This window comes from Theropithecus gelada, chromosome 7a, assembly GCF_003255815.1.
Source record: "Theropithecus gelada isolate Dixy chromosome 7a, Tgel_1.0, whole genome shotgun sequence".
NCBI lineage: Eukaryota > Metazoa > Chordata > Mammalia > Primates > Cercopithecidae > Theropithecus > Theropithecus gelada.
This window is the reverse complement of record NC_037674.1, coordinates 45238182-45252509: the sequence shown is the minus strand read 5'-3', so window position 1 is coordinate 45252509 and position 14328 is coordinate 45238182. Positions and strand designations below refer to the sequence as shown.

Here is a 14328-nt window from a genome sequence, read left to right as displayed (position 1 = left end):
GCCTGCACAAGCCCCTTGGGCAAGCAATAGAAGAGGAAGTCCCATCTCTTGCATCCCAGAGCTCACAGTCCAGGGGGAGAACCTGGAGGCACAGCAATGAAACCGTGCAACCAGCATAGAATCAAGGCTCCCGTGTGAGTCTAAGGGGAGTCATGAGCACAGTTGTGCACAACCTGCCCAACCACACCCCGCAGTTCTGCAGTGAGACCAGACAACTCACAGAGTATTCAGAGACGAGAAATCCACATGGAGTAATTGGGGCGGCTTTTCCTTGCCCACAAGTACAGCAAATGTAGGCTTAGCCGTACATTTGGATCTGGGCCCACACCGTGTCTCCAGGTCAATATTAAACAAGTTACCAGGATCATCAAGGGGGCATTCTAAAAATTAGCTCCAGCCAGCCCTAGTGGCCTGGGAGTACCAAAATGGTCATTTGCTAAAATTGGCCATTAACATTTTCTACTAACTGCGCTCTCCAAAGACTTGGAAAACGAGGGGGAAAGTCCTTGGAAATCAAGTATTATGTAGACCCTTATGGCAACCTGGACTCCAACCTTCAGAAGCTATTCATTTTTAAAAATACATGGTGGGCATTTTCTACTTGTGGTTGAATATTTCATCCAACAGCCAAGTCATTCCAGTTTTTCCCACAGCAGACATGTTAGCCAATGTGCTGCCTGCTCAGTCAGTGCCTCCTTTCCAGACCACCCCCAGGAAAGGTCCCTGCCGCCATGTTTATCCGCATTCATGTACCTCTCCCTGGCTGCAGCTGTTGGAACAGCGATGGACTCCTGACTGAGGGGAGGCACCCCATTGGCTAGCCATTGACCAATCAGATTCTGTCTCCCGGGTCTCTGGACTTAGATTCTTGGTATTGGACCTATAACCTGAGAGATCATGTCCAGGTTTAAATGAATAAGTTTAAACCTAAAAAAGGCAGAACAGCCGGGTGTGGTGGCTCAGGCCTGTAATCCCAGCACTTTGGGAGGCACAGGCGGGTGGATCACCTGAGGTTGGGAGTTCGAGACCAGACTTACCAACGTGAAGAAACCCCGTCTCTACTAAAAATACAAAATTAGTCTGGCATGGTGGCGCATGCCTGCAATCCCAGCTGCCCGGGAGGCTGAGGCAAGAGAATCTTTTGAACCCACGAGGCAGAGGTTGTGCTGAGCCAAGATCGTGCCATTGCACTCCAGCCTGGGCAACAAGAGCAAAACACTGTCAAAAAAATAAGACAGACAGACAGACAGACAGACAGACAGACAGACAGACAGACAGAAAGAAAGAAAGAAAGAAAGAAAGAAAGAAAGAAAGAAAGAAAGAAAGAAAGAAAGAAAGAAAGAAAGAAAGAAAGAAGCAAGGAAGGAAGGAAGGAAGGAAAGAAAGAGAGAAACGGCAGAACAGAGAAAGCCAGTCTGCAGAGAAAAAAAAAACAGAGAAACACAGGCAAGAAGCTAGGGGAGTCTCTGATAACTTTCCAGTACACCTTGAGCCTCTCATGGGTCTGGTTGTCATCCCTGCCTTTGAATTCGGTGAGATTCCTTATAGACTTCCAACAAAATCATTATTATTACTGAGAGCTAAATTTATAATACTTCTATTTCTTGCAACCAAACAATTATCGACTGAGACCCCTGTTAAGACATCACCTATGTGCTGCACTGCACTTGTTCAATACGGAGGATCTCACCTCTTCTTCTTGCCCACCTTTAGGTCTAACTGGACCTCCTCTCTCTCCTGGTATTCCTCTGTCTTCATTTTTTTAGTGCTTCCTTTCAGAGTCTCAGGTAGTAATAACCAAGCAGTGTGCCCCAGCGATCAGCAGATGAGTGAGCTGTGTAACCTAGACACCATGTTCCACTTAATGGTTTGTTTGCTCAGCCTACTTCAAAGGAGGCTGTTAGCCTATAAGTCAATAATTAGTCATTCAACAAATATCCATCAAGCTATGGCCCAACCCCAGCAAAGATATGTTAAAAAAACAAAACAAAACAAAACAAAAAAAACTTTTGAAGAGCAAATATAAGCCTTTATGTACGGTTGACTTAGCCGTTTCTATTTTCCTTTCACAACAGAGGAGCAATGTTGATGTGCTACCAGTCCTAATACAGCTAGAAGTTATCAGTTACACCAATGACCCCATCAAAAAGAGAACTGTTAACACAGGCCCAGCTTTTACTTTGCTTGCAGTGGTGGGGTATTAGCTAATTGTTGCCCATTAAGAGAAACAAATAATCCCCAGTGAATTGCAAAAAGAAGTGGAAGTGGAGCTGAACCACCTGTAAGATGAGGGCTTCTCTTAGCTGCTCACAGCTGCCTGACCCAGTCACAGAAGAAGACGTGGAGGGGATTCATTCCATCTTACTTTTATTGGGTTTCCTTTTACTATGTGAAATCAATCTCAAGAAAACATCTCTCATCCCCCTAAACTCTATCATTGTTCTACTCCTCAATTTTAGTATCGCTACTGTAATGATAAGATTATAGCTACTACATAATAAGATTAAACATTTAAAACCATCTAACAAATCACCCATAAGCTTACCCCCATCATGCAATCAACAGTCTTTTTTTTTTTTTTTTTTTTTTTTGCACGTTACCTCCGAAAGGTAGAATTTTCACAGACATGACCCTAGCATGCATGTCAGGTTGTAATTTGCTGTTTGATCTTGGCTGACATTTTTTCATGTGTAAGCAATATTTTCTAGGCTCATGTTTCCCACTCATGACCTTCACCCCTTCCAAAGCTCTACCCAATTATGACAAGGAATTCCCATTTTTCCCTCCTCTATTCTCCAGCTCTCCTTTGGAGTGCCATTTGCAGAACTGCATGGGGGTTGCCTCACTGCTGTCCACAGGGCCCACTGACAAACCAGGCAGTCACTTTTCCCCACCCATGGCCACCCCTGCGGCCACCCCTGTGGCACCCTGCCACTTCTGTGTGAGTGTTCCGCCCATGCCCGTCACCCATCACACACTCTGCTGGGCACTACACACCGCCTCCCCAGGTACTGACGTTTCCTCAGTGTGCTCTTGGCCTTTGCAGGGGCCACAGCTCTCATTTGCCTCCTTGAACACCCAGCACCTAACACAGAACATAACACAGAGCAGATGCTAAAAAATATTGGATGAAAAAATGAGTGAATAAATAAACTAATGCTTTGTGGATGGACAAAGGAGCCATAAAGTCCCCTGGCCTCCTCTTTCTGCACCTGCTTCTCCGTCACCCACAGCGCTCTGCCACCCTTGCCAATGTATATGCTTTGAGGACTCATTCCCTAAACATCCATCTCAGGGCCTACAATCTGCACACACAAGAAGGGCCAGGCTGCAGGGACTGGGAGTTGGTTCAGTTTATGTTGTCTTGAATCAGAGAAAGGAGCATCCCAGGACTTTTCCCGCCGTCAGCTGTTCCCTCCCACTCTTTCCTGTCTGAGCTCTGGCTCTCCTCCCCATCTCGCCATGAATTCTTCCCATCACATCGGGGCATCTCCCTTCTCTTGCTCACTTCAAACAGGTAGAGAGCACCTGCTGTGTCCCAGATGCAGACACATCAGAGGAATCACTGTCCTCAAGGAGCTCACAGTCTGGCAGGTCACTGAGATGAAAATAAATGCAGTAATATGATCTTACCGAGGAGAAGGCTGAGGAGCCTCGTCACAGAGCATAAATGGCATCTCTAGCTGTGCACATGAGTAGTTTACATGCCGCATGGGCTGAGGTCCCTCAGTGGCCTGCAGTGGGGTCTGATGTTCTAGTTTCAAGGTGTCCCTTTGGGTTAAGCATTGCCCTCTTCTTGCTACTGCTGTCAAAGGTGAATCCCCACCTTCACATCCCTCAGACTCTAGGATATGAAGCTCTCTGCCCTCTCTGGAAGGGTTAGGGTTGCACTAGAGCATAAGCTTGCTGGCAGCTGGGGAAGGAGTATTATTGTGAGGAAGACATAGGAAGACAGCTTGGAGGCTCCAATGACCCACTTCCCCATGGTGAAGGTCAGCTCTTCAGAGGGTGAACCAGAGGCAATGGCTGACACACCCAGGTCGCCTTATGACTTTATGCCCTGAAAGACGTCGGAAGCTTCATTCCTGAACCATCAGCAGAGCTTCGAACCTGTAAGGGAACCTAGAGCTCTCTCTGTTTGGACCTGCTCAGTTTTACAGCTAGGGAAACTGAGCCCAAAGAAAAGAAAAATGAGTGGGTCTCTCCCTTAAGATTCCCGTAATCGTGCATTGACTCCTGTTTTGCAAAATGACACTGGAACATGTGTACCTCCCTTGATCAAATAATTCCACTTTGAGAATCTATCTAAGGAAATAATCCTAAGCACAGAAAAAGCTTTGGGCACAAAGAGAGGTTCATCACAGCATCGTTCAAACACAAAGTACAAAATGAAGAGGGAACAGACCAAGTAATTCTCCTCAATGGAAAACAGGTTGCAGTCTCTCCACTAAAAATTATAACTCAGTCCAACTTTTTAATAAGTGGGAAAATTCTAGTATGATATTAGAGTGGGGGTTGATGCAAATTTTTACGTGAGCCTATGTGAAAAAAGCAACTGCATAGAACTGAGAGTGAACAGAAAAAAAGTTGGTTTTCCTGTGTGTTCTGCTTGTTCCTTGTGTATTTTTAAGCAGCTATCATAGGTAGTGAGGTTATAAAAGAATATCCTCAAAGAGACTTTCATATTGGAAAAAATTAAACTTCTGTTTTTTAAATTTTATTTTTATTTTGTGTGTATGTGTGTGTGACAGGGTCTCTCTCTCTGTTGCCCAGATTGGAGGGCAGTAGCACAATCACAACTCACGATAGCTTCCAACTCCTGGGTTCAAGCAATCTTCCCACTTCAGCCTCCCAAGTAGCTGGGACTATAGGCACATGCCACCATGCCTAGCTAATTTTTTTTTAAATAAGAGACAAGGTCTCACTATGTTGCCCAGGTTGGTCTCAAACTCCTGGCTTCAAGTGATCCTCTCACCTTGGCTTCCCAAAGTGTTGGTTTTACAGCCATGAGCCACTATACTCCATCAAAAATTTGATTTTTAAATGAAGATATTGAGGAGTCAACTTACCAAGAAAGGAAAGGTAGTTGCTAGCAGCTGGGGCAGCCTGTCACAATGAGTACAAAGGCCACTATCAGAGCCACTCTTTCCTCAAATGATCCCTTAGGACTTCTGCTAGACCACCAAATATTCACTAGGATGTAATCACTCAAAAAGATTTGTTAAGCATTTACTGGCACTAACAGCGGCAGGCACTGTTTTGATTGCTGGGGATACAGAAGTAAACAAGGCAGATGGGATCCCTGCTCTCACAGAGCACACAGTTTAGTAAGGGAGGCATTAAATGATTCTGGCCATAATTATCATGAACTATGAAAATTATGAACTATGAGCTATAGTTCATAATTTATCATGAACTACAAGGAGTCCCCTATCAATTGGGATTGGGTTTGGTTGCCAGTAACAGAAATCCAACTATAGTGATGAAAACAAATGAAGGCTTTATCTCTTCCATAAAACAAGTCTAGAAAAGGGGAGCCCAGGGTGGGAACAGTGGCTCCCACAAAGTCCTCAGGGTTTTCCTATCTTTCTGTTCTCATATCCTTAGTGCACAAGCCCAAAATAGGTGCTGTGGCTCCAGTCATCACATTTGTGTTCTGGGTAAAATGAAGGAAAGGTCCAAAGAACAAAATGCAAAGAGAAAAAGTGAGTTGACTCCTTCTCAATTTCCTGGAAGGCTTACTCGGCAACTTCCTAGCTGCCCGGAAGGCTGCAAAATGTGGTCTTTTAACTGTACGTATTTCTTCCTCGTTAAATCAGGAGTTGTTACAGAAGAAGAAGGTAATCATGGACATCAGGAAGGAACCAGAAATCTGCCCCAGAGGATGTAAGAACAAAGCATAGGGGGATTGATTGAACCAAGTCAAGGTTGGAAGTCAAGGCTGTAAGAGTTCAGCTGAGGCCTGAAGGCTACATGAGATTGAGACAAGCAGAGGGGTTGGGAAGAATTCTAGGCAGAGGACAATTCTGATATGAGCTCAACAGGGCAGCAGAGAGAGCTGTGGAGTGGGTCAGAAGACCTGGCTATAAGTCCGGGCTGTGCAGGAACATCATGCTCCTTTCAGATCCTCTCCAGCTGTAAAGTGAGAACTCTGCACTCAGATCCTGTGAAATATTTATTAGGACCTCTGCTAGGCCATGCTGGGGCAGGTAGAGGGCACGGCACTTTATGCCACAGCCCCATTCTCTTAGGGCGTACAGACAAGATGGAGAAAGGAAACTCATACTGTTTGGAAGCTGTAAGGAGAGAACTGGATCAGGCACAGAAACTAAGCCCCCAAGGAGGGTTCAGAGTTCATATCTGGACACCATCAGGGTCAGACATGGCCTTGCATCCATCTGGGATGTTCCACTGCCGGGCCAGCATTCTCCCTGCAGGCACAGAGGTAATGGTTGCACACATCCCTGCAGGCCTCTCCTTGGACGTGATTCTTGATGAAGCCGCGTTGTGGGGCTGGGATGGTGGTGGGGGAATGGGGAGAAGCACCACTCACCGAGCACGTTCTGCAGGTTCATTTTCACAACTGCTCCATCAGGTCGGCAGTCGTTATTTCCAGTTCACAAATGAGGAAGCCGAGGCTTAGGGAGATAAAGTGACTTGTCCACATGATGATTCTGAGTGACTGTGAAATATTTATCAGGACCTCTGCTAGGCTATGCTGGGGCAGGGAGAGGGCACAGCACTTTATGCCACAGCCCCATTCTCTTAGGGCATACAGACAACATGGAGAGAGGAAACTCATACTGTTGGAAGCTGCATGGATGAGAGGATGCTGAGGGGAGTCCTCAGAAAGCCCCAAAGCCTGTGACTGCGGAACTTCGGCCAAGCGTCCCCTTGGGGCTCAGTTTCCTCATTGTAAAATGAAGTCACCTTTGCTGTGCTAATGACAGTCATCACAGCTCCCATGCATCCAGTACCTACAATGCGCAGGTGCCTTCCCCTCCGCATTGTTTCATCTCCATGACAACCCAGTTGTCGGCCCCAAGTTTACAGACAAGGATTGGACCCCAAGTCCCTCCGTGGCTCTGACCACCGCCAGGGCCTGCCTCTTGAAGATCCAGAGAAGACTGTTCCCTGTGCCAGGGTGGACATCGCCCCCGCTTCCCCTTGTCCTCGCCAGGCATCCAGAGCAGGGCGGGTATGTAGACGTGCCCCTGGCTAGTGGACCAGCTGTGGGAAGACACCAAAGGAAGCCTGTCACATTATTACTATTCAGGTCAAAACACCTCCCTGTGTTTAGACAAATTACAATCCGTAATTAGTTGCCATCACAGTGCAACAAGCCCACTGTGGTTTCAAAATCAGTGACTGCTTTATTTAGCTACAGCGGTTGCAGCCAGGGACCACTGGGTTCTGCGTCAAAGAAAATATCTGGGCTTTGGCTTTCCAAACTTCTCTTAGCCAGTCCCCTCCCAGTTCCACATGCACACCCCTGACCTCCACCCTATGCCACAGTCTTAAGCCAGGGTCTCCACACCCATCCTTAAACTCTGAGTTCTATAGTTTGTCCTTCCCTCTCTGTGCTTCCAAACCTATCCATCCTTTAAAGCCTAGCCTGGGGTCTCCTCCTCCAGGAAGGCCTCCCTGACTATCCCAGACCCACCAGCCTCTCTCACTTCTCCACCCACATTGCTTTTCCATGCATTGGCTCACTAGCTCTCACACGGGGGCTGGAAAGAGAGAAGGAAGGGAAGGTAGACTGTGGAATAGGAGAGAGAAAGATGTGTCACAACTCCAGCCTTGGCACTGCGTTCCTGTGCTCTAGGGAAGAGGGAACCAGGGGGAAGGGGAGGGAGGGTTGATAGAGCCAGGTTAGAGTATGCTGCCTGCTCTGGTGTGGGAGAGTCTTGGCAGAGCTGGAGCTCTACATTCCGGAGGATTGTGGAGGAGAGGCTGGAGGTGTGGTATTGGGCAAAACCAGGTTCTTTCATGTGAATCTGAGCTAACAGTGATTGGCTATCAAAGACCCCTGATTGGCTTTGCAAAGCCAGGACTTCCAGAACATGGAGGGGCAAGGACACAGGGTTCACAAGGTGCTAGGACACATTCAGCAGCTCCCTCGCCAAACATTAGAAGAAATGTTGGATTTTTCTTAAGAAAGCACAACTCCATATAATTTTGCTCAATAGACTTTTTAAACAGGAATCTAGTGATGATGCTGAGTATTCAAGGCTTAGGATCCATGCTACTCTGAGAGATGGGTCCACAGTCAGCCTGGCTCATGGAGGCTCGGGACAGGCAGCCCAGAGTGGAGCATCCCAAGAGAAGCTGATGTTTCCGAGAGGTTTCCTTCTCTCTCCGTTGCCTAGAGAGTGGCCTCTCCCACATTGCTGTCTCTCAGGCTTTCAGGCCCAGGACTCCCAGCCCAGGCTCCAGGACAGAAATCAGGCATTCTGTTTTAGTCTGCTGGGGCTGCCATAACAAAATACTGCAGAATACTGGGCAGCTTAAACAACAGAAATTTATTGTTTCCCAATTCTGAAAGCTGGAAGTCCAAAATCAAGGTTCCAGTGGATTCCGTTTCTGGGGAGGTGCCTTTTCCTGGCCTGTATAGGGCTGCCTCCTCACTGTGTTCTCACACGGCCTCTCCTTGCCAGGAGCACACACGGATAGAGGGAGAGATTGCTACTTACAAAGGCACCAGTTCCATCAGCTCAGGGCCCGACTCTTATGGCTTTATTTAATGTTAATTATTCCCTTAAAGGCCTCGTCTCCAACTATAGTCACACTGGGGGTTAGGGCTTCAACATATGAAGTTTGATAGGACATAAACATTCAATCCATAACGCATTCCAAACTCTATCTTATCATAAACCCCTTCACAACCTTCCTGGTAAAGTAGCAGTCCAGGGACAAGATTATTATCCCATGCAGCAGATGACAAAAGAGACCCCCGAGGAATGGGCCACTCATAGAGGCACCAAGCCAGGGTGTGATAGAGAAAGAGTACTGTACTCTCGTGATGCTTGCGCCAGTGCTTTTCCACCTCTGGGTTCTATCCTTCTTCCCATCCCCATGGGGACCAGTTTTAGCTGCTTGTCCAGTGACTCCACTCAGTATGGCACCTAATGATGGCTTAAGGCATTGTATCCGGAGTTGGTTCCTTCCAGTGGGTTCTTGGCCTCACTGACTTCAAGAATGAAGCCAGGGACCTTCCCAGTGAGTGTGTTACAGCACTTAAAGGTGGCACGGACCCAAAGACTGAGCAGCACCAAGATTTATTGTGAAGAGTGAAAAAACACAGCTTCCACAGGATAGAAGGAGACGCCAGCTGGTGGCCCCTGCTGGCGGGGGGAGGCCAGCTTTTATTCCCTTATTTGTCCCCACCCATGTCCTGCTGATTGGTCCATTTTACAGAGCACTGATTGGTCTATTTTACAGGGTGTGATTGGTCCATTTTACAGAGTGCTGATTGGTCCATTTTACATGGTGCTGATTGGTCCATTTTACAAACCTCTAGCCACAGAGCCCTGATTGGTGCATTTTACAATCCTAGCTACAGAGTGCTGATTGGTGCATATTACAATCAATATAGAAAAATTCTCTAAATCCACACCTGACCCGGAAGTCCAGCTGGCTTCACCTCTCGGCATCAGCAAATGTCCAACATTCTAGACCAAAGGCATGCACTGATGAAGTGGGTCAAGGAGTTTCGGGTTACTTCCTGGGGTCGGAGCCGCCTCCTCTTACAAAAGTCAAGTTGAACTAGCTTCCCCATAGCTCCCACATTCTGTGGTCCCATAAAATGTTTCTAATAAGGGAGAAGTGGGGCACAAGAAATTCTATGCAATATTCATTTCTTTTTTTATAAGTGTAAGGTCAAAGGACTGGTAGAAAAGGACCAAAAAGGCATATCCACTGACTCTAGTGAGGTGGGGGCAGAACAAGTGCACTGACCTCTGAAGAAACTGAAGGCCAGAAAAGGGTTGAAGAGGTGGGGTTCCTGGGAAAAGTCAGAGAATTGGAGCTTCTCAGTTCCCAGCCATGCCTATGAGCTGGAGACCCATGCAGTCCAGCTCAGTCTGCCCTCACCCTTCGACCTGGGCAAGCAGGTAGAACACGAGCCAGTCCCTGGGGCAATCTGGGAGCTGTCACCTGCTCTGTCTGCAGGTACTGGCTGGGGCTTGCCCAGGTTTGAGCGACCTTTCTCCCTGGAGGGCCATGTTACCTCCAGGCCTTCTTCTTGCATTGCACACGCAGGCTGCCAATGCCCAGGCCAGCCATTGCCCTGATGGCAGATGGGACTGGCTGAGGTCCTCACAGGGTTACCTCCTGAGCTGTTCAGGCCTCCCCCAACCTTTATCTGCTTGAATCGCAGTTCCACCACTCCCTGCAGTCCCCCAGTCATCCCAGCCCCCAAGCTATTTTCCTCCTCCGAGGGCCTACAGACCTTACATTCTGTGTCACCCAGGCTGTCTGCTGTTCCACGTCATACAATGTTTGCCAACTGACTGATTGACTATAGCCCCCAGAGCAGAAGCAGAGACTTGGCTAGGGGACAGACTAAGGAGGGAAACATCAAAACAAGCCGAACTAGGGAGTGCCAAAATAAGAAACAAGAGGGTCCTCCGGCAGACATTCGTCGTCCCATGCTCTCCTGCCTCCAAAGAGACCCTGAACCAGCTTTGATCGTTCATTCATTTTAAAAAATGTTTACCAAGTGCTACTACGTGCCAGGCACGGTGCTAAAGGCTGAGATGCAGCCATGAACAAGCAGACACAGCCTCTGACTTCAAAGTGTTTATAGACCAGTAAAAAGGGCAGACATTAACCAAATAATTACCCAATGAATTAATTAACTGCTGTTAGAATTGATGCTGGGAAGAATAAGTAAATGCAGGGTGCTAAGACCGAACACTTGTCAGTGGGAGCATAGCTGTGGTAGAGTCACCAAAAGTTCAGAGAAGAAGTGATATTTTAGCTCAAACCTAAAGATGGTCTTTAGTAGGGAAATGGGAAACTGGAAACAGCCTGCACAAAGACCCTGAGGCAGGAAGAAGCATGGAACATTCCAGATATCTGGAGATAGTCAATGCGGTTGGAACTCAGAGTCACACGGGTAAGAGGAGGCTGTGATGAGGCTGAAGCAGCAGCAGGGACTTCCAGGCCAGCAAAGAACCTGATCTGGGCAAGTGGGGAATCCAGGAAGTGTTTCAGCAAAGAAGGAACTCTCTGCTTTTCAACCTGGCTATGGCGATTTATCGTCCTGGCCTAGACCATCTCTCTTCTAAGCAGCAGCACACGTAGAGATTTGCTCTTCCTCTCTGGAAGTCAACCCAGATTAACATCCTGCATCTGCTCAACTCCATGAATAATGACAGCGTTTTCCACCCACTGTCTCTTTTCATACTCACAGAACACTCATTGGGTAGATGTCTTTAGCCTACTTTGCAGATGAAGACGTTGAATCTACTAAGAGGGAAAATCTAGAAATTTTAAAAGTACCACATATTCCAAAGCATATGAAAACATTTGGGATCAGTCTGCTTTTCTGAATTGCCTGTTCATAAGTAGGTATAGGCATAAGGTTAAGTAGATAGACATAGAGACAGAAATAAATAAGAAATGTAGGGAAATCAAGGGTTAAAATAACTCAAGATCTTAAACTACTGGTTTGGACTGACTACACACTTTATCCACCTATGTGCTGGCTATAAGATGCTTCTAAACTAAGCTTCAGAGTCTAAAATCTAATAAATAAATAAATAGATCTTTTCACCTGGAAATGCTATTTCAATGTCTATTACAACTTAAATTAAAATGATAAATAATAATAATAAGTGGATATAAGTCCTAGATCACAAACTCAGGTTTGCAAGAAATGTCCCTTTCTTTCATTCCACTAATTACCCCAGTGCATGGTCTTGAACCCCCTTAGGGCTAAGGTCTGGGCCTCCACTCCATCAAAAATCTATCATTGCTGATGTCTGTTCATAAGAAAACAGAGAGCCAGGTTTGCAAAAAAAAAAAAAAAAAAAAAAAAAAAAAAAAACAAAATTTAAAAAAAAAAAAAAAAAAAAAAGAGAAGATAGAAACTGCATCTGAAAGAAAGACTTACTTAAAAAGCAAAGAAGAGGCAGATTCAGGGGCAGAGGCTGAGAGATGGAGCAAGCCTATCCTTTCTATATAAAATATTGAGTGCTGGAGTTGGGCTCAGCATCTGAACTTTGAGACTCATGCAAAATTCTGTTACCAGAACTTCTATGCAAAGCCACAGGGAAACTGAAATTTAGAAAACAAATCCTTAGTCCTATGGCAAATTAGTCACTCAGTGAATTGATCGTTTGGCAAATTGGCTTTTAGCAAATTGATTTTGGGTGTTTAGGCCTGCTCCCGGAAGGCTATCCACTAGCCAGTGAAGTGTGAGGAGCCTGGTGGGTGGGAACACTTCCCAGAGCAGGACTCTGTCCGTTGCCAATCAGGAGAGGGGCCTCCAGGCTCAGTGGAGCCCCAGGAGGGTTCATAGGAAGCACCCTTTGCCCACAGACAGTTGTCAGGAAGTCCTACAGAGTGTGACTTCCACAGCTGTGCAGAAGCAGAGCTAACACATGCTCTATTCCAGGGGCTATGTTAGGATCTTTACATTTAAGAATTTGTGCAAAAAACTGAAGCTCAGAAGCAAGAGACAGCTCCCCTCTGATCCATACAAGTAAAGGGTAGCAGGCCATAATCTGCCTGACTGCAGAGGTCATGGAACTTCCCCCCATCACGTTGCCTCAAGCACACACCAATAGCTGCTGTTTCTATTAGGCTGTATGTTTGGCAAAGAGCTATGCCCAGGAGGTGTCTCTTTGGAGTTTCACAAACATCCTGAATATGAGATTATAAAGCCAACTGTACAAGTGAGAAAACGGAGGCTCAGAGAGTTGATGTGCAGATTCTGCAGGTAGCCCTCATCAACAGGTTCCTATGTATCTTTCCAGAATAAAAAAATGGAGCCTCTCCTGAGATAAATGCGCATAAGATTTTAAAAGAAATACATAAATGGATTTGGATTCACACTAACACATTCTTCTCTGCACCTTGCTTTTTTCATTTATTAAACCATCACTTAAATTTTTTTAACAATTGTAATACATTCTATAATATGAAAGTACCATAATATATTTAGTACATATCAGTAATATCATGCTTAATTGTTATTAACATAAACATTATGTATTGATCCTATTGTATAACCACTTTTACTGAGGAATATTTCAGTTGTTTCTAGATTTTTGCTATTGCCTTAGGTTTTCTATAACGTTTCCAAAGAATATATCCCAAAGATTTTGTGAATCTCTAAATTTACTAAAACCAGCATGGTGTGGTTTGAAAGTCCCTCCAAAACTCTCATTGAAATTTGAATGCCATCATGACAGTATTAAAAGGTGGGATAATTAAGAGGTGATTAATTCAGGTGGGCTTCGTCCTCATCAGTGGATTTATGTTATTATCATGAGAAAGGATTCATTGTTGCAAGAGTGGATTGTTATAAAAGTTAGTTAAGCTCTCTTTTGCTCTCCTAGGCTTTTGTGCCCTTCTGCCTTCTGCCATGAAATGACACAGCAAGAAGGCCCTTGCAAGATGCCATCCCCTCAACCTTGGCCTTCCCAGTCTCCTGAACTGCAACGAATAAATTTATTTTCTTTATAAATTACCCAGTCTGTGGTATTCTGTCATAGCAGCAGAAAATGGACTAAGACATAGTATAACACATAATTTATCTCATATGATAAAATATATATTTTTTTATTTCAGATATATACCTGAAAATAATGGCCAGGCACAGTGGCTCACATCTGTAATCCCAGCACCTTGGGAGGCCAAGGTAGGTGGATCACCTGAGTTCAGGAGTTCAAGACCAGCCTGGCCAACATGGTGAAACCCCATCTCTACTAAAAATACAAAAATTAGTCAGGGTTGTGTTGTGCATCTGTAATCTCAGCTACTCAGGAAGCTGAAGCAGGAGAAATTGCTTGAACCTGGGAGATGGAGGCTACAGTGAGCTAAGACTGCCCCACTACACTCCAAAGTGGATGACAGAGTGAGACTCCATCTCAAAAAAAAAAAGAAAAGAAAAAGAAAATTTTAAGTTACCTCAAGTTTCTATTTTCTGGCTTAAAATCATCACTTTCTTATTCTTCATGGCCTCCTCCTCCACACTGCTACCACAACCCCAGCAGTTGGCTTTCTTGGTTATCATTTCACGAGTTTGAACATTTGAAGGCAAATTGGGATGAGATACTGGTCAATGGACAAGACCCTTCCCAGGCCAAATCTCATTTC

The 14328-nt window shown here is 45.7% G+C and overlaps 1 long non-coding RNA gene across 2 annotated transcripts in view; it reads right to left on the bottom strand.

Moving 5' to 3' along the window:
- Window positions 1-1870, bottom strand: part of LOC112627928 — a 96737-nt gene extending 94867 nt beyond the window's left edge. The window contains exons 1-2 of one of the 2 annotated variants that reach the window (XR_003120246.1): window positions 1691-1870; window positions 754-759 (exon numbers count right to left, since the gene is read on the bottom strand). This is a non-coding gene — a long non-coding RNA (uncharacterized LOC112627928). The remainder of the gene's footprint in view (window positions 1-753; window positions 760-1690) is intronic. The other variant, XR_003120247.1, reaches the window with a different exon arrangement.
- Window positions 1871-14328: the final 12458 nt, after the last annotated feature.